This window comes from Lissotriton helveticus, chromosome 1_1 (genome assembly GCF_964261635.1).
Source record: "Lissotriton helveticus chromosome 1_1, aLisHel1.1, whole genome shotgun sequence".
Taxonomy (NCBI): domain Eukaryota; kingdom Metazoa; phylum Chordata; class Amphibia; order Caudata; family Salamandridae; genus Lissotriton; species Lissotriton helveticus.
This window is the reverse complement of record NC_136057.1, coordinates 1,556,017,683-1,556,030,689: the sequence shown is the minus strand read 5'-3', so window position 1 is coordinate 1,556,030,689 and position 13,007 is coordinate 1,556,017,683.

Genomic DNA, 13,007 nt, shown 5'->3' with positions numbered 1-13,007 from the left:
CCCAGATTATTGACAACTAGAAAAGAAGACTGGGATGCAATCTCAGCTTGTAAACAGAAACAAGACGAAGATATTAGTGATTATTATTCCAGATTTGAGAAATGTTTTAGCATCAACAGTGGCCTCAAGACAAGTAGTGAGTCATACCCTCATCTTTTTGTTACTAAATTAGTCGAGAATTCAAGCCCACAAATTAAAAACCGAGTTTTGAAAGTCGAAAGTACCTGGCAAGCTAATACCCCGTCCCAGATGTTACAGATGCTCCAATACCACCAGAATAGAATTAGAGAAGAGCAAGAACACGAGAGAAAACGTATGAAAGACACGAAAATGAAAGTACTAGTTGCACAATCTATTCCACAAGACAGTCAGAAGAGGGGTCCAAATCAAGCCAGTCATCCTGCAGCTCCCGTTAAAGGGAACTGCAATTATTGTAAACAGCCAGGTCATTTTATAAACGAGTGTGCAGTTCTGAAACACAACATAGCTACCGGTAAGACTAAAGAAAGACCACGTCCGCCTAGACAAGAACAAGTTTCACAGATTCCTCAGCCACAGAATGCACCACAGACAGTTACAGCTCCGCAGCCTATCGCTGCAACACAGCATGTTACACAGCAGATGTACCAGTATGCACAGTCCGAGTATCCAGAATATCAGCCATATTCATGAAACAGCCTAGAGAGGGAAGTAGGCTTGCCTCTCATCGAGATACCTGTAGATCAAGAAGGTCCCTATGTTCACAGTCAAGTACTAGGGAAAGATAGAAAGTTTTTGATTGATACAGGGGCAAGTAGGACCACAATTAGCCACGCCGAAGTTCCAGGGGCTCCGCTCTCAGGCTCAAGAAATGTTTCCCTTGGATTTTCAGGAAAACCCATTGTAAATGAAATATCAAAGCCAGTTACTCTAGAAGTAGGTCCATTGTCCCGCACTACTGATCTGTTACTTACTAAGTCATGTCCAGAAAATCTATTAGGTATTAAAACACTGAAAGAATTAGGTGCAGTTATATGCTGTTCCCCAGAGGGAATACGATTGTTCCTACGTGACTTCAAGGGTCACTATGTATTACGAGATTTTGATCCCAGATTGTCTAATGTTCCGCAGCATCTATGGGCGCAAGGTCCAACTGATGTTGGTTATATGCAAATCACACCCCATCGTGTGACTCTCAAGCCAGGTGTAGTGTTGCCACGAATCAGACAGTACAGATTGCCACCTGAGGCTGTAGCAGCCTTATCCAAAATTATTGACGAGCTCATCGCTCAAGGAGTAGTTGTAGAAACTGACTCCAATGTATGCAATTCTCCGATCATTCCTGTTATGAAACGTACTGATCCAAATGCACCCCCAGTATATCGATTAGTGATTGACCTACGAGAGCTTAATAAATGTATTATTCCCCAGTATCCAGTTGTCCCAGATATCTCTTCCCTATTAACAGCCATTGATTCCGAAGCTTCATTTTTTACAGTCATAGACCTCAAGAACGCATTCTTCAGTGTCCCCATTCATCCAGACAGCCAGTTCCTTTTCGGATTTTGTTTAAATGGAAGGAGCTATATGTTCACACGAGCTCCTCAAGGTTTCACAGAAAGTCCTAGTATTTACAGTCAAGCACTTAAGAGACAACTAGACAACATTCACATGCCAACTGACACTGCCCTGCTCCAGTATGTCGATGACCTCCTGATCACAGCCCGTTCTGAACGTGCTTGCGAGCGAGCATCCCTTACAGTTCTGTATTTCCTAGCCGAGATGGGGCACAAGGTGTCCCCTTCTAAGCTTCAATTCTGTGTCCAGCAAGTGGTCTACTTAGGACACTTACTGTCCAAGAGGGGTAGGCAGTTGACACCAGACCGTATCCAGTTAATAGCGAGTCTTCCTCAGCCCAAGACCCAGAAGGAGGTACGTGCTTTTATTGGCCTTACTTCTTATTGCAGACAATGGATTCCTCAGTATGCATTTCTAGCCAAGCCACTGATACAGTTAACGACACAGGAGGCAGCCGTATCGACTGTCCTCCCTTGGTCATCTGAACATACACTCAGTTTCAATGAGTTAAAGAAAGCCCTATGTCAAGCTCCAGTTCTAGCTACACCGAACTACAGTAAGCCTTTTACACTTTTCGTCACAGAACGTGAAGGTACAGCATTATCTGTTCTCACACAAGATCAAGCAGAACAATACAAGCCTTGTGCTTATTTTTCGAGCACATTAGATCCTGTAGCCCAGGCTCTGCCTGCGTGCCTCAAGTCAGTTGCAGCCACAGCACTAGCTATCAGACAAAGTGATTCCATAGTGTTAGGACACTCCCTGACAGTACAAGTTCCACACTCCGTGGAAGTTCTTTTAAACCGAACACAAACTCAGCACTTGACAATTGCACGTTTAACAGGTTATGAATTGACACTGTTTCAGCCACACATAGAAATCAGACGCTGCAACATCCTGAACCCTGCTACACTGTTACCATCAGTTACTTTAAGTACGGACACACACGACTGTGTGGAAGTAGTTAACATTATGACAAAGCCAAGACAAGATTTGATAGATATTCCATTTCCAGATCCAGACCTGACACTTTATGTGGATGGTTCATGTATGAGAACAAGTACAGGAGAACTAGTCGCCGCGTATGCAGTGACTACTGACACTGAAGTTATTGAGACACACCGTATTGACACCCTGTCCGCTCAAGCAGCAGAGCTAGTTGCTCTGACACAAGCCTGCATACACGCTAAGAACCGGAAAGTTAATGTTTACACAGATTCACGCTACGCATTTGGAGTCGTACACGACTTTGGAGTGCTATGGCAGGAGAGAGGTTTCATGACTTCTCATGGAACCAAGATTCAGCATGGTCTCCTTATTCAAGCTCTGTTAGATGCCATACATTTACCGACATCCATTGCTATCATGAAATGCAAAGCACATACGAAAGTTACTGACATTATTTCCCAGGGTAATGATCTAGCAGATCGCACCGCCAAGCTTACAGCACAGACTCCAGATATTCCAGCTAACATGACACACACTCCAGATCCAACTACATGTATGACAGTTAAAGACCCTACTCAAGATGTCATAGATATCCAGTTACATGCTACTCCCGATGAAATCAAGAAATGGTCCGAACAAGGAGGGGTCCAGACAGATCAAGGATGGTTAACGAAGGGTAGAGCCACATGGTTTCTCCCCGACTCTATGGTTCAAGTCATTATTAATACCGCACATAGTCCAGCACATTTAGGAGAAAAAGCTATGTTAGACAGTATCCAGAACCTTTGGTTCAACAAGCATTTACGAGCTGCAGCCAAGCAGAAAGTCCGTACCTGTATGATATGTTGTCAGTTCAATCCAGGTAAAAGTGTCCCGGTGGAACAAGGTGGATTCCAACCTCCTGACCACCCTTTTGAAGTCCTCCAGATGGATTATATTCAGATGGAGCGATGTCGAGGTTTCAAGTATGTCCTTGTAGTTGTATGCGCTTTGTCCAGGTGGACAGAAGCATATCCAGTCCCAGATTACACAGCCGCGACCACTGCCAAGCAGTTGGTTCGTGAGTTCTTCCCCCGTTATGGACTCCCTAGAGTCGTATATTCTGACAACGGCCAGCCATTCTCCTCAGAGTTAATGAAACATGTTTCCCTTTTGTTAGGGTACCAGTGGAAGTTCCATTGTGTACGCCACCCTGAAGCAGCAGGTCTCGTAGAGAGACATAACCAGACCCTGAAAATCCGCATCGCCAAAGTATGTAAAGAGAAAGGTGTAGACTGGCTAGTAGCTCTGCCAGTCGCTTTGTTCTATATGCGCATGGTCGCACATTCCAGATCAGGTCTGTCCCCGTATGAGGTCGTATTCGGCCGCCCCCCTAACATGTGGGGTACACCCAGACCCCGAAGTATTACCGATGTTTCAAGTAATATGCTGACAGATTACCTAGCTTCCTTGATGTCTGCCCTCAACTCTTGTCGTTCACAGGTTGCCGCCGCATTTCCAGACAACACCGAGGTGGCACCGCATGAAATCGTTCCAGGATCCATGGTCCTTGTCCGGAATTTTGACCGCTCAAGTCCGCTAGAGCCTCGCTGGAAGGAACCCCGACAGGTCCTCCTCACCACCCGTACAGCCGTGAAGTTGGAGGGACGCAAAGGCTGGGTGCACCTTTCGCACATAAAGAAGTTTTATGGACTGAAACCAGTCTCAAAGAACATTTCCCAGGATTCAAAGGACTGCCAAAGTATTATTTTTAAGGACTGTCCCGCAAAAGACATTGCTACGAACCCTTCCCAGTTAGAGAAAACTCCGCAACAGGAGTATAAACTCAAACTCCGGTCTAGTAAAATAAGTCAGCCAGTTTGATTGTCTAAGTCCTCCCCTAGGTGAAACGGTTAGACTGTTTCTGACATGTATAAAATAGACCCCCATAGTGAGAGAGTTAGTCAAAACTCAATCCGATGTATCGTTTTTCTATGTTTCATATTATTTCTCAGTATTATGATTTCCTGCACCAGTTATGCATTTTATCTGTATTTTTCAGTTTCTCATGTAAATAAGTCTGCTAATGCTACAGTAGAACACACGTTTAGTGATCTGCCTCCTCATGAACTCTCTTACCGCCTCGCTATGCGAAATAATTCTTTCATCCGCATGTTACATTATTCACACCAGACCAGCAATGCCACAAATTGTTGGGTGTGTGGTCGACTCCCCCCTTTCCAGACACCGAAGGGAGTTCTGCCACTCTTTCCTTATCCATTTTCACATAATGGTTCGTGTGGAGCATGGTCCACGTTAACGTCATCCTCAACAGATATGTCTTTTCTTAACAGTACATGTTTTCCAGACAAGCAAGGTCTCCCCCACAGAACCGGGTTAGATCTAGAAAATGAAGTGTATAATTTAGGTAATTATTCTTCGAATTTCATGGTCCTGAATGTTCAGTCTGATTCCACTCCAGATTTACCTGCTATTTCAGTACTACCAGTCAAAGGCGAATTATGTGTCCGAAATAATGGTTCTACACACGTAGGGCATAGTGATTGTACTACTATTATCAAGTATAGTGACAGTGGGAAATCTATTTTCAAAGCTTCACGTCATTCTTATTTTATTTGTGGTCAGACCGCATATGTTCGTCTGCCCCTCGATTGGGAGGGAACCTGTTACATTGCCTTCCTACTGCCACCAGTTTTCCTAGCCCCACCTGATTATCATAGAAACACACATCTAGTACACATTAGACATAGAAGGGAGATCGAGTCCCCAATTGTCGATTATACTGAAACTGCTCTAGAACAGTATACAGATTTCAATAGAGGTTTCTTCTTCTTTATAGGACCTATCCAGAATAGTAAGCTAATCCGTAGGTTAACCAGAACCCTTGAAGTAGTAGTCAATGAGACTGCCTCTGCTCTAGGTAACTTAACCGAAGAGCAATCTGCTATGAGATTTGTCGTTTTACAGAATCGTCTCGTCCTTGACGTCATATTGGCCGATAGGGGCGGGGCCTGTAGAGTCATCGGATCTAGTTGCTGCATTTTCATTCCAAATAACGCGCCGTCTGTTTATTCAGCTATAACCAGACTCCATAAAATTGCCCATCTGTTACACCAAAATCCAGGCACCTGGACATGGTCCGGTTGGTTCTGGAATATAATTTCCGCTTGGGGATGGAAAGTCTTGTCCTTTCTAGGTATTGCAGTAGCGATCATATTCAGCTGCTGCCTCTGTATACAATGTGGCCCTGCGATTTGCGGCATTTGTGCTACCTCTTGTATTCCTAGTCCCAAGCCCCGTTCTAAAACACGTTCCCAGAAAATTCGAGACGAGCAAATGATACTGTATGAAATGATAGATGGTATCATGAATATTGATGTTTCCTGATGGAAACGTAGTGACAAGGAGGGAATGTGGAAAAGTAAATTTTGCCATGTTCTGTGTCCCTACGCGTCCTCCATCATATGTTATGTGTGCATGATTAAATATGCATATGCATTCCCTATGTTCGATTAATGATGCAATTACAGTTGTGTCCATCTCTAGTATGTCAGTTTCCAGTTCTCGTGAATACTACGAATATCAGGCCTATGTAAAGTTACGTTGCCACGTTTCTCAGTGTGCACGTTATTCCATTGTAAAGTCCTCGTTTCGAGGCCTCAAAAGGGCCTGGACACCAGATTCAGCTCCTGTCTCCTGAAGCCCTCGCTGAGGAGTGATACCGCCCCCACCTGTATCCTCGACCCTTCACTTACTTCCTGCCTCGCAGTGCCCGGTTCAGCCTGGCTCTGCCTCTGAGTCTGCCAAGAGTATGTTATGATTCTAGCTATCAGTCCAGCCCTCCTTCTCTGCATTCCTAAAGCTACTGAATCGCATCAATAGTTTCCGTCATTGTCTAGCCTTCACGTCTCCACGTTAGAGAAATACTGTATTAATGGTCATTTAATATTCTTCATCACGCACTACATGTAGAATAATGCATGCTCCAGTCTTAGAATCAGTTAGCCTTTCACCTCCTGACTCTTAGTTCATATCAACATGTTCTCTAAACATCAGATACTAGATACTGCTTAGGTACATGTCGCCCTGACTCTCCAGACTTCAGTCTCCGCTCCTAGCACAGAGTTCGTAGCCCCCAGCTTCTCCTAGTAACACGTCATTGCCAAGTTTGCGCGCACCATCAGGTCAGAGGTCCCGGCTCCTTAGGTAGCCCCCTCCATGTTTCCGCCCCATTCATGACATATTCTGTTACGTTTGCATCACATGTCTATGTATACGCCTCTGTTACACCCACTTTCACCCTTATCTTTCGCGACTGCTACTGACCACACCCACTGCTCCGCCTATCGTATGTATTGTAATGCAACTGTTTTAGTATATATGATCGTGTATTATTATTAAATGTGAGCGCGCTCATCCCAGATCCAGCCCCAGCAGCTGCTGGGCCCTGCCATCCTATTCCTATGCAGGTTGTCCCGCTCCTGTCCTTTATGCTGTAATAAACCTGCAAAAACTCCTACTACCTCGAATCTTGACTCTTATTTATTGAGCTACCTGTTATTCATTTATTCATTAAAAAATAGATCCGGTATTATTTATTTATATACCACAACCCGCACAGCCAAAGGAACCCCTGGTGGGACGAGGGTCCCAGGGGCAGCGCCACGCACCAAAGGGACTCCTGGTGGGACGAGGGTCCCAGGTGCAGCGCCGCGCACCACGCACCGACCTGCACACTCTGGGGGGGACTTCAAACCCCTGAGTGCACCGCTAACTTCACCAGCTGCCACGAGTGAGGGGAGGCGTGGCCAATGCGATTATAGCACAGCCTCTCCCACCGTGGCGTGGGACGCAACCCGGACAAAACCAGGACCAAGGGCAGTCCCGTATGAGCCCGTCCAAGACTGCTAGAGGCTGGGCCACTTTATGTACATTTGTCTTTTTTTTTTCTTCTCTCGTAAGGGTTCTTCCCAGCCTGAACTGATCCGTGGTTATGCCTCCTGTGGGGGTGGGAGGGGGGGGTTGTGGGAACGCTTGATGCTTTTCTGTCTAGGGTGGAATCTGCACTGATCCACAAAATCCAATTAACTGAACGTAGGCTATCCTTAGAACCCTTATTGCCACCCCAAATGGTAGGGTGATTCCCCACAATGAGCTAACACACTTAGATATACCTCCCACCCCTTCTCTAATGGCCCTAAGCCAGCACACTTCGGGTTCGAATATTCCATCTGACTCTATATCTTTCCCTGACAATAATCCATGCCTACCACCGTTTACAACCTTGGGTAAGGAAGCAATGCAGACTGGCAAAGGAGAGCCCCCCTTGAAGAAAATGAAAGGTCGTGCCCATCCAAGGCTATTTCCCAACCTACAGCGGGGTTAAACGGAAGGCAGCTCAAAGGGGGTACGAAGGATGCAGCCAGTCTATTACGGCTACTGCTGCAGTTATTAGTCCCCCCACACCTCTTGAGGAATCCCTCTACACACGGATAATGCAGGGAATCTCTAACCTCCTTGACCCCATGATCTACAAACTGAGCCTGATAGAGGGCAGGTTAAACAAACTAGAACAGGTCTTGTCGCATCCCACTTCGGGGGAGCCTACCCCATCCAAGTGAGACAGAGAAGGGAGGTGCAGAAAGATATGGCCAACGCACACCTACTGGGCCTTATCACACACCACTGCCCTCAGGGTCCTGACATGCAGGTGGAGGCGATAGCCCCCCTCTCCCTCTTCTCTAGGAAGTGTACCCCAAGGTCATCGCAAGCCTGTATGACAGTAGGTTCTTGGAACATCGCAGCACTCTTACCCAAAACTGCATCAGGTGATTGGGCTGTGTTTATTGAACAGTTTGATCTCTTGGAATTCCAGGAGACCTGGTCTATTGATCAGGTCTACCATTCTGGGTTTTTAAACTTTTTCAAACCCACACACGGGGGCGGAAAGGTAGACCCTCTGGTGGTCTCACTTGTTGGGTGAGACAGCAAATTAGCTTTAGGGTTAAGGTGGTCCATATCGACAGCCCAGATATTATTGTATTATGGCTTCGGATGAACCACGCCTGCGATACCTTGGTAATTATTGTTTATGCCAGAGGGCAACCGGGCGGGAGGCGATCTGAGATTGTTGACCTTCTTGACAGTTTTTTAGACAACCAGAGGGATGGGTGCAATCTGCTAATCATGGGGGACTTCAACTGCACCTTTGTACCGTTGGATTTAGAGGATGGTAATTTAAGTGCAGATGAGGACTTGCAGTGGAACATTCCGACCCTAGATCTGTGCCCAATTAAAAAAATGGACAGAAGCTGCTTTGTAACTCAAGAGGTTATGTCTGGGAAGGGGTGTGCGAGCAGTGAATGGGAGGTCCCATTCCGATAGGAAGGGCGTGCATACTTTTAAGAATGGCATAAGGAGTAACCGTATTGATTTTATCCTTCTTAATGTTGAATCATGGCATTTCCTAATTGACATGAAGGTCCAGGAACGCACGGAAAGCGATCATGACCCGTTGATTTTGACAATTAAGGCCCCGTCTCCGCAGAACCCCTCTAAAAAGGTGGTAGGTGAATTCCCTCCCGTAGTATCACTTTCAAATGACATGAGGAGAGTAAAGTTGACCAGGTTTACCGAGAACGAAGGGGATTTAGGTGCAATGAAGGCCCTGGTTGCTCATTCAATATCCTGTCTTCAAAGCTGTGCCTCACAGGGGGATATTAATTTAATAGCCCCTCAGGTCCATCGAGATCTGTTTTCCAACCTTAACACCTTTTTTTATCAAGACCAGCAAAAAGAAGGCAGGGGCAATAAAGGCCTCCTGGTATAACAAAACCTGTAGAGAGGCATATCGCTTATTGTCAAGGGCTATTAGATCCAAAGACATGGGAGAAGTTAAATATGCAGGGCAAACTATAAAGCAACCCAACTTAAAGCTAAAAAGGAGTGGGATGACATTCGCTGGCACAATCTTCTCCGAGCTAGTAATAAAAAGAGTATGACAAATTTCTGGCAGCTAGTGAAATGTGGGAGTGACGGGACACCCTAGAAACCAATTAGTGGGCCCTGTATTTTACGGCCCAATTCTCTACCACTGATAATAATCTGGATGAATTTAGAATACTCACCCAGATTCCCACTCTATTATTTACCAACTCTGAGGTTGAGACAGTCCTCGCCCTTATCCCGAGAGGTAGGGCCCCGGGCCCCGATTGTGTGCCAGTGGATCTAGTTGCCCACGATAAGGACAACAGGATGGTTTATATTACCTATCTTGCCAATTCCATTTCCAGCGGTGCATGTATCCCTGACACGTGGTCTGGTGCAGTCATTATCCATAATAATATTATAAAGAGAGAGCCCAAACCTTTAAGGCGGGTAATGTCAGTAACCACACCACCAATCACACCACCCAATACAGAGTTGGAAAGGGCAGTTGCAGCGAAGGACATAGGCTATGCAGACGGCCACCATATTATTTATTTATTTTTTTGGCAGAGTTTTATATAGCGCGAACTTGACCCGAACTGAATCAGCTATCAGAGCGCTTTACATAGCACCAGTTATGTTACATGAGGGCACAGATTCATTTTTGTTAGGCACGGGGAGATTAAGTGATTTGCCCAGAATCACAGGATGTTTGGTGTCGTTACCAAGACTCGAACCCAGACCCCCAGGTCCGAGGTCCAGTGCCTTAGCCATTAGGCCAACTCCTCTATCTATTTAAAAGGTAAAAGAACCGTGCCAGCAAAGTAGTCCCTTGTGGGTGTGTCTGCGTTGTGCTGTGGGCGTGGGCTGGGGGCGTGACTAATGCTGGGGGCGTGTGGTGCGGCCATCACATCGTGAGCTGTGGGTGTGTGCTGGGGGCGTGACAAACGATGGGGGCGTGTGTCCGCCCTTCATGCCATGTGAGTCGTACATAGAAGCGCCAATTACGTTGCTACACAGCATCAAGGGGCACACTGGAGGCGTGACACGCTGGGGGCATGAGAAATGCTGGGGGCGTGTGTTCGGCCTTCATGCCATGTGAACGCAATTGCGCCGCATCAAGGGGCACGCTGGGGGCATGAGAAACGCTGGGGGCGTGTGCTACCTTCCGCCCTTCATGCCATGTGGGTCGTACATTAATCAGAAGATCGTCTGCTGTGGCCGTGTGCTGGGAGCGTGACAAACGCGTTCACCTGGAGGCCTCGTAAGTAACGTTACTGCAGCCTCTCCTGCGCGCTGTTACTGAACTCTCTCATTCAACGGAATTACACGTGCCTGCTACCATCAACCAGGGCTCTAGCCGGGCTCAGGCATCGGATCAGTACACTAATTACACGCGCCTGATAACATCAACCAGGGCTGCAGCTGGGCCTCAAGAGGGGGAACACGCGCCTGCTAACATTAAACAGGCCTGCATCTGGGCCTCAAGCAGGGGAACACTCAAATGAGCGTGTCTGCGGGGACAATTACTGCAGCCTCTCCTACTCGCTGCCACTCAACTCTCTCATTAAACGGATTTACCCGCGGCTGATAACTCTCTCATTCAACGACATTACATGCTAACATCAACCAGGGCTGTAGCCGGGCTCAGGCGGCGGATCACTACACCAATTGCACGCGCCTGCTAACATCAACCAGGGCTGCAGCTGGGCCTTCTCTGTCCCTATTCTAATGAATAAAAAATGTTGTCTACCGCGAGATTTTAAAATAAATTGCCCTTGCCAAATACACACATTACACACATTCTATTTTATACCCGGACAACGTCGGGACGGGCTGCTAGTTCTGCTATATAAAAAGGGGGATCAAGCATTACCTGGCAACTATAGGCCTATTAGCCTTATAGATTCTGTTCAGAAAATAGTTGCAAGGTTAGTTCTAAGTCGAATCCAACTGTGGATAGAGGATTTTAAAATACTATCACCCCTGCAGGCAGGTTTCCGCCCCCATACCAGCACAATTGACCAGGTGAACTGGTTTGTGATGATTAACTGGAGGGTTGTTATCGTAGGTGGGGGCATGTTATATGCGGCCTTCATTGATTGAAAGTCTGCTTTCAACTTGGTTCCCTGAAACAAAATGTGGAGAGCTTTCTTAGAAGTGGGGATGCCAATGGAGCTGCTAGCAATGTCAGTCAAACTGCATGACTCCAATCACGCTCCAGTTCGATGAGGTGCACACGAAGCGGTTACAGATACATTACCGGTGTCAAAGGGCGTGTGCCAAGGATGCGTTCTCGCTCCTATCCTGTTTTCCTTATTCATTGACAGGGTATGCAATATTATTCCACATGTCCCACTGATGCTCCAACTCTAGGGGGCCTGAAATACCCCCTACTCATGTTCACGGATGACACCTTGATTTTATCCACGACTAAATCCGGGCTACAGGTGGCTCTGTTCCGTTTTGAGGAGTTCTGCCGCGATCATGAGTTGGCGGTCAATGTGGACAAGACAAAATGTATGGTTCTCCAATAATCTAAAGCTACCCAGGGTAAAGTCTATATGAATGATGTTGCTTTACAACAGACTGAAGTGTTCACTAACCTGGGGATAACCTTAAACAGGAAGTTGAATTGGAAGCCACAGATCGACATGCTTGCCTTGAAGAACGTGCAGGTGGCTGGGGCCCTCCTAAAAGAACATAGGCTTTCACTCACCAAACCCATAGCCCCTGCCCTTAAAATATATGACACCAAAGTTGCATGCGCTATCTTATATGGCGCTGAATTATGGGGCCACAAGGACAACACACCCCTGGTTATCGCCCAAAATAAATTTGTGAAGGTGCTAATAGGCTTACCGCAATCTACTCCATTGGTGCCCTTATTTCTGGATATGGGATTTCATCATATTGAGGACCTAGTTTAACTTAGGCTTATAGCCCTCTTGAGAAGGCTATGGGCTACCCCTGAACTCTTACAATATGCTAAAGCCCTTTTGGATTTCAGTGGGGCTGGGACCCTAAGTAAGATCAAATGGCTTCAGTATATAAAATAAATCGTATTAGAAATGGGGATGGGTAACTTGTGGGAGAACCCTGAATAGACCCCCTTCCCCTCAAAAAAAGAGCTGAAGGCTGTCTGTATGGATTTGGTGATGATGAAGGGCTTCTCTTCCATTACAGGACCTACCTTGACCAGGGACTTTCTATTGATAAAGCACAAGCTTGGGTTTGAACCCTACTGGGACTTTATTTTAAAATCAATGGAAAGGAAGCTCTATCACCAGTTTAGGGTAGGCTCTCTGCCGATTAGAGTGTTCACCAGTAGATGGCACAAGTCCACAACAGAAATGTGTCCCTTGTGCTTGGCACAGTCAGAATCCATCCCCCACATACTATTTGTCTGCTGGCCTACAGGTCACCAAGGAGGAAATGGCTCAAACCCATCTGTACTATTCTTGGCACAAGAATGGCCATCGAGGCCTTGAGTATTTTACAGACATGTACCCAGGAATCCATTGTTATTGCTATTGCTAAATTCCTGAGTTGGGTATGGGTGATTTGGGATAATA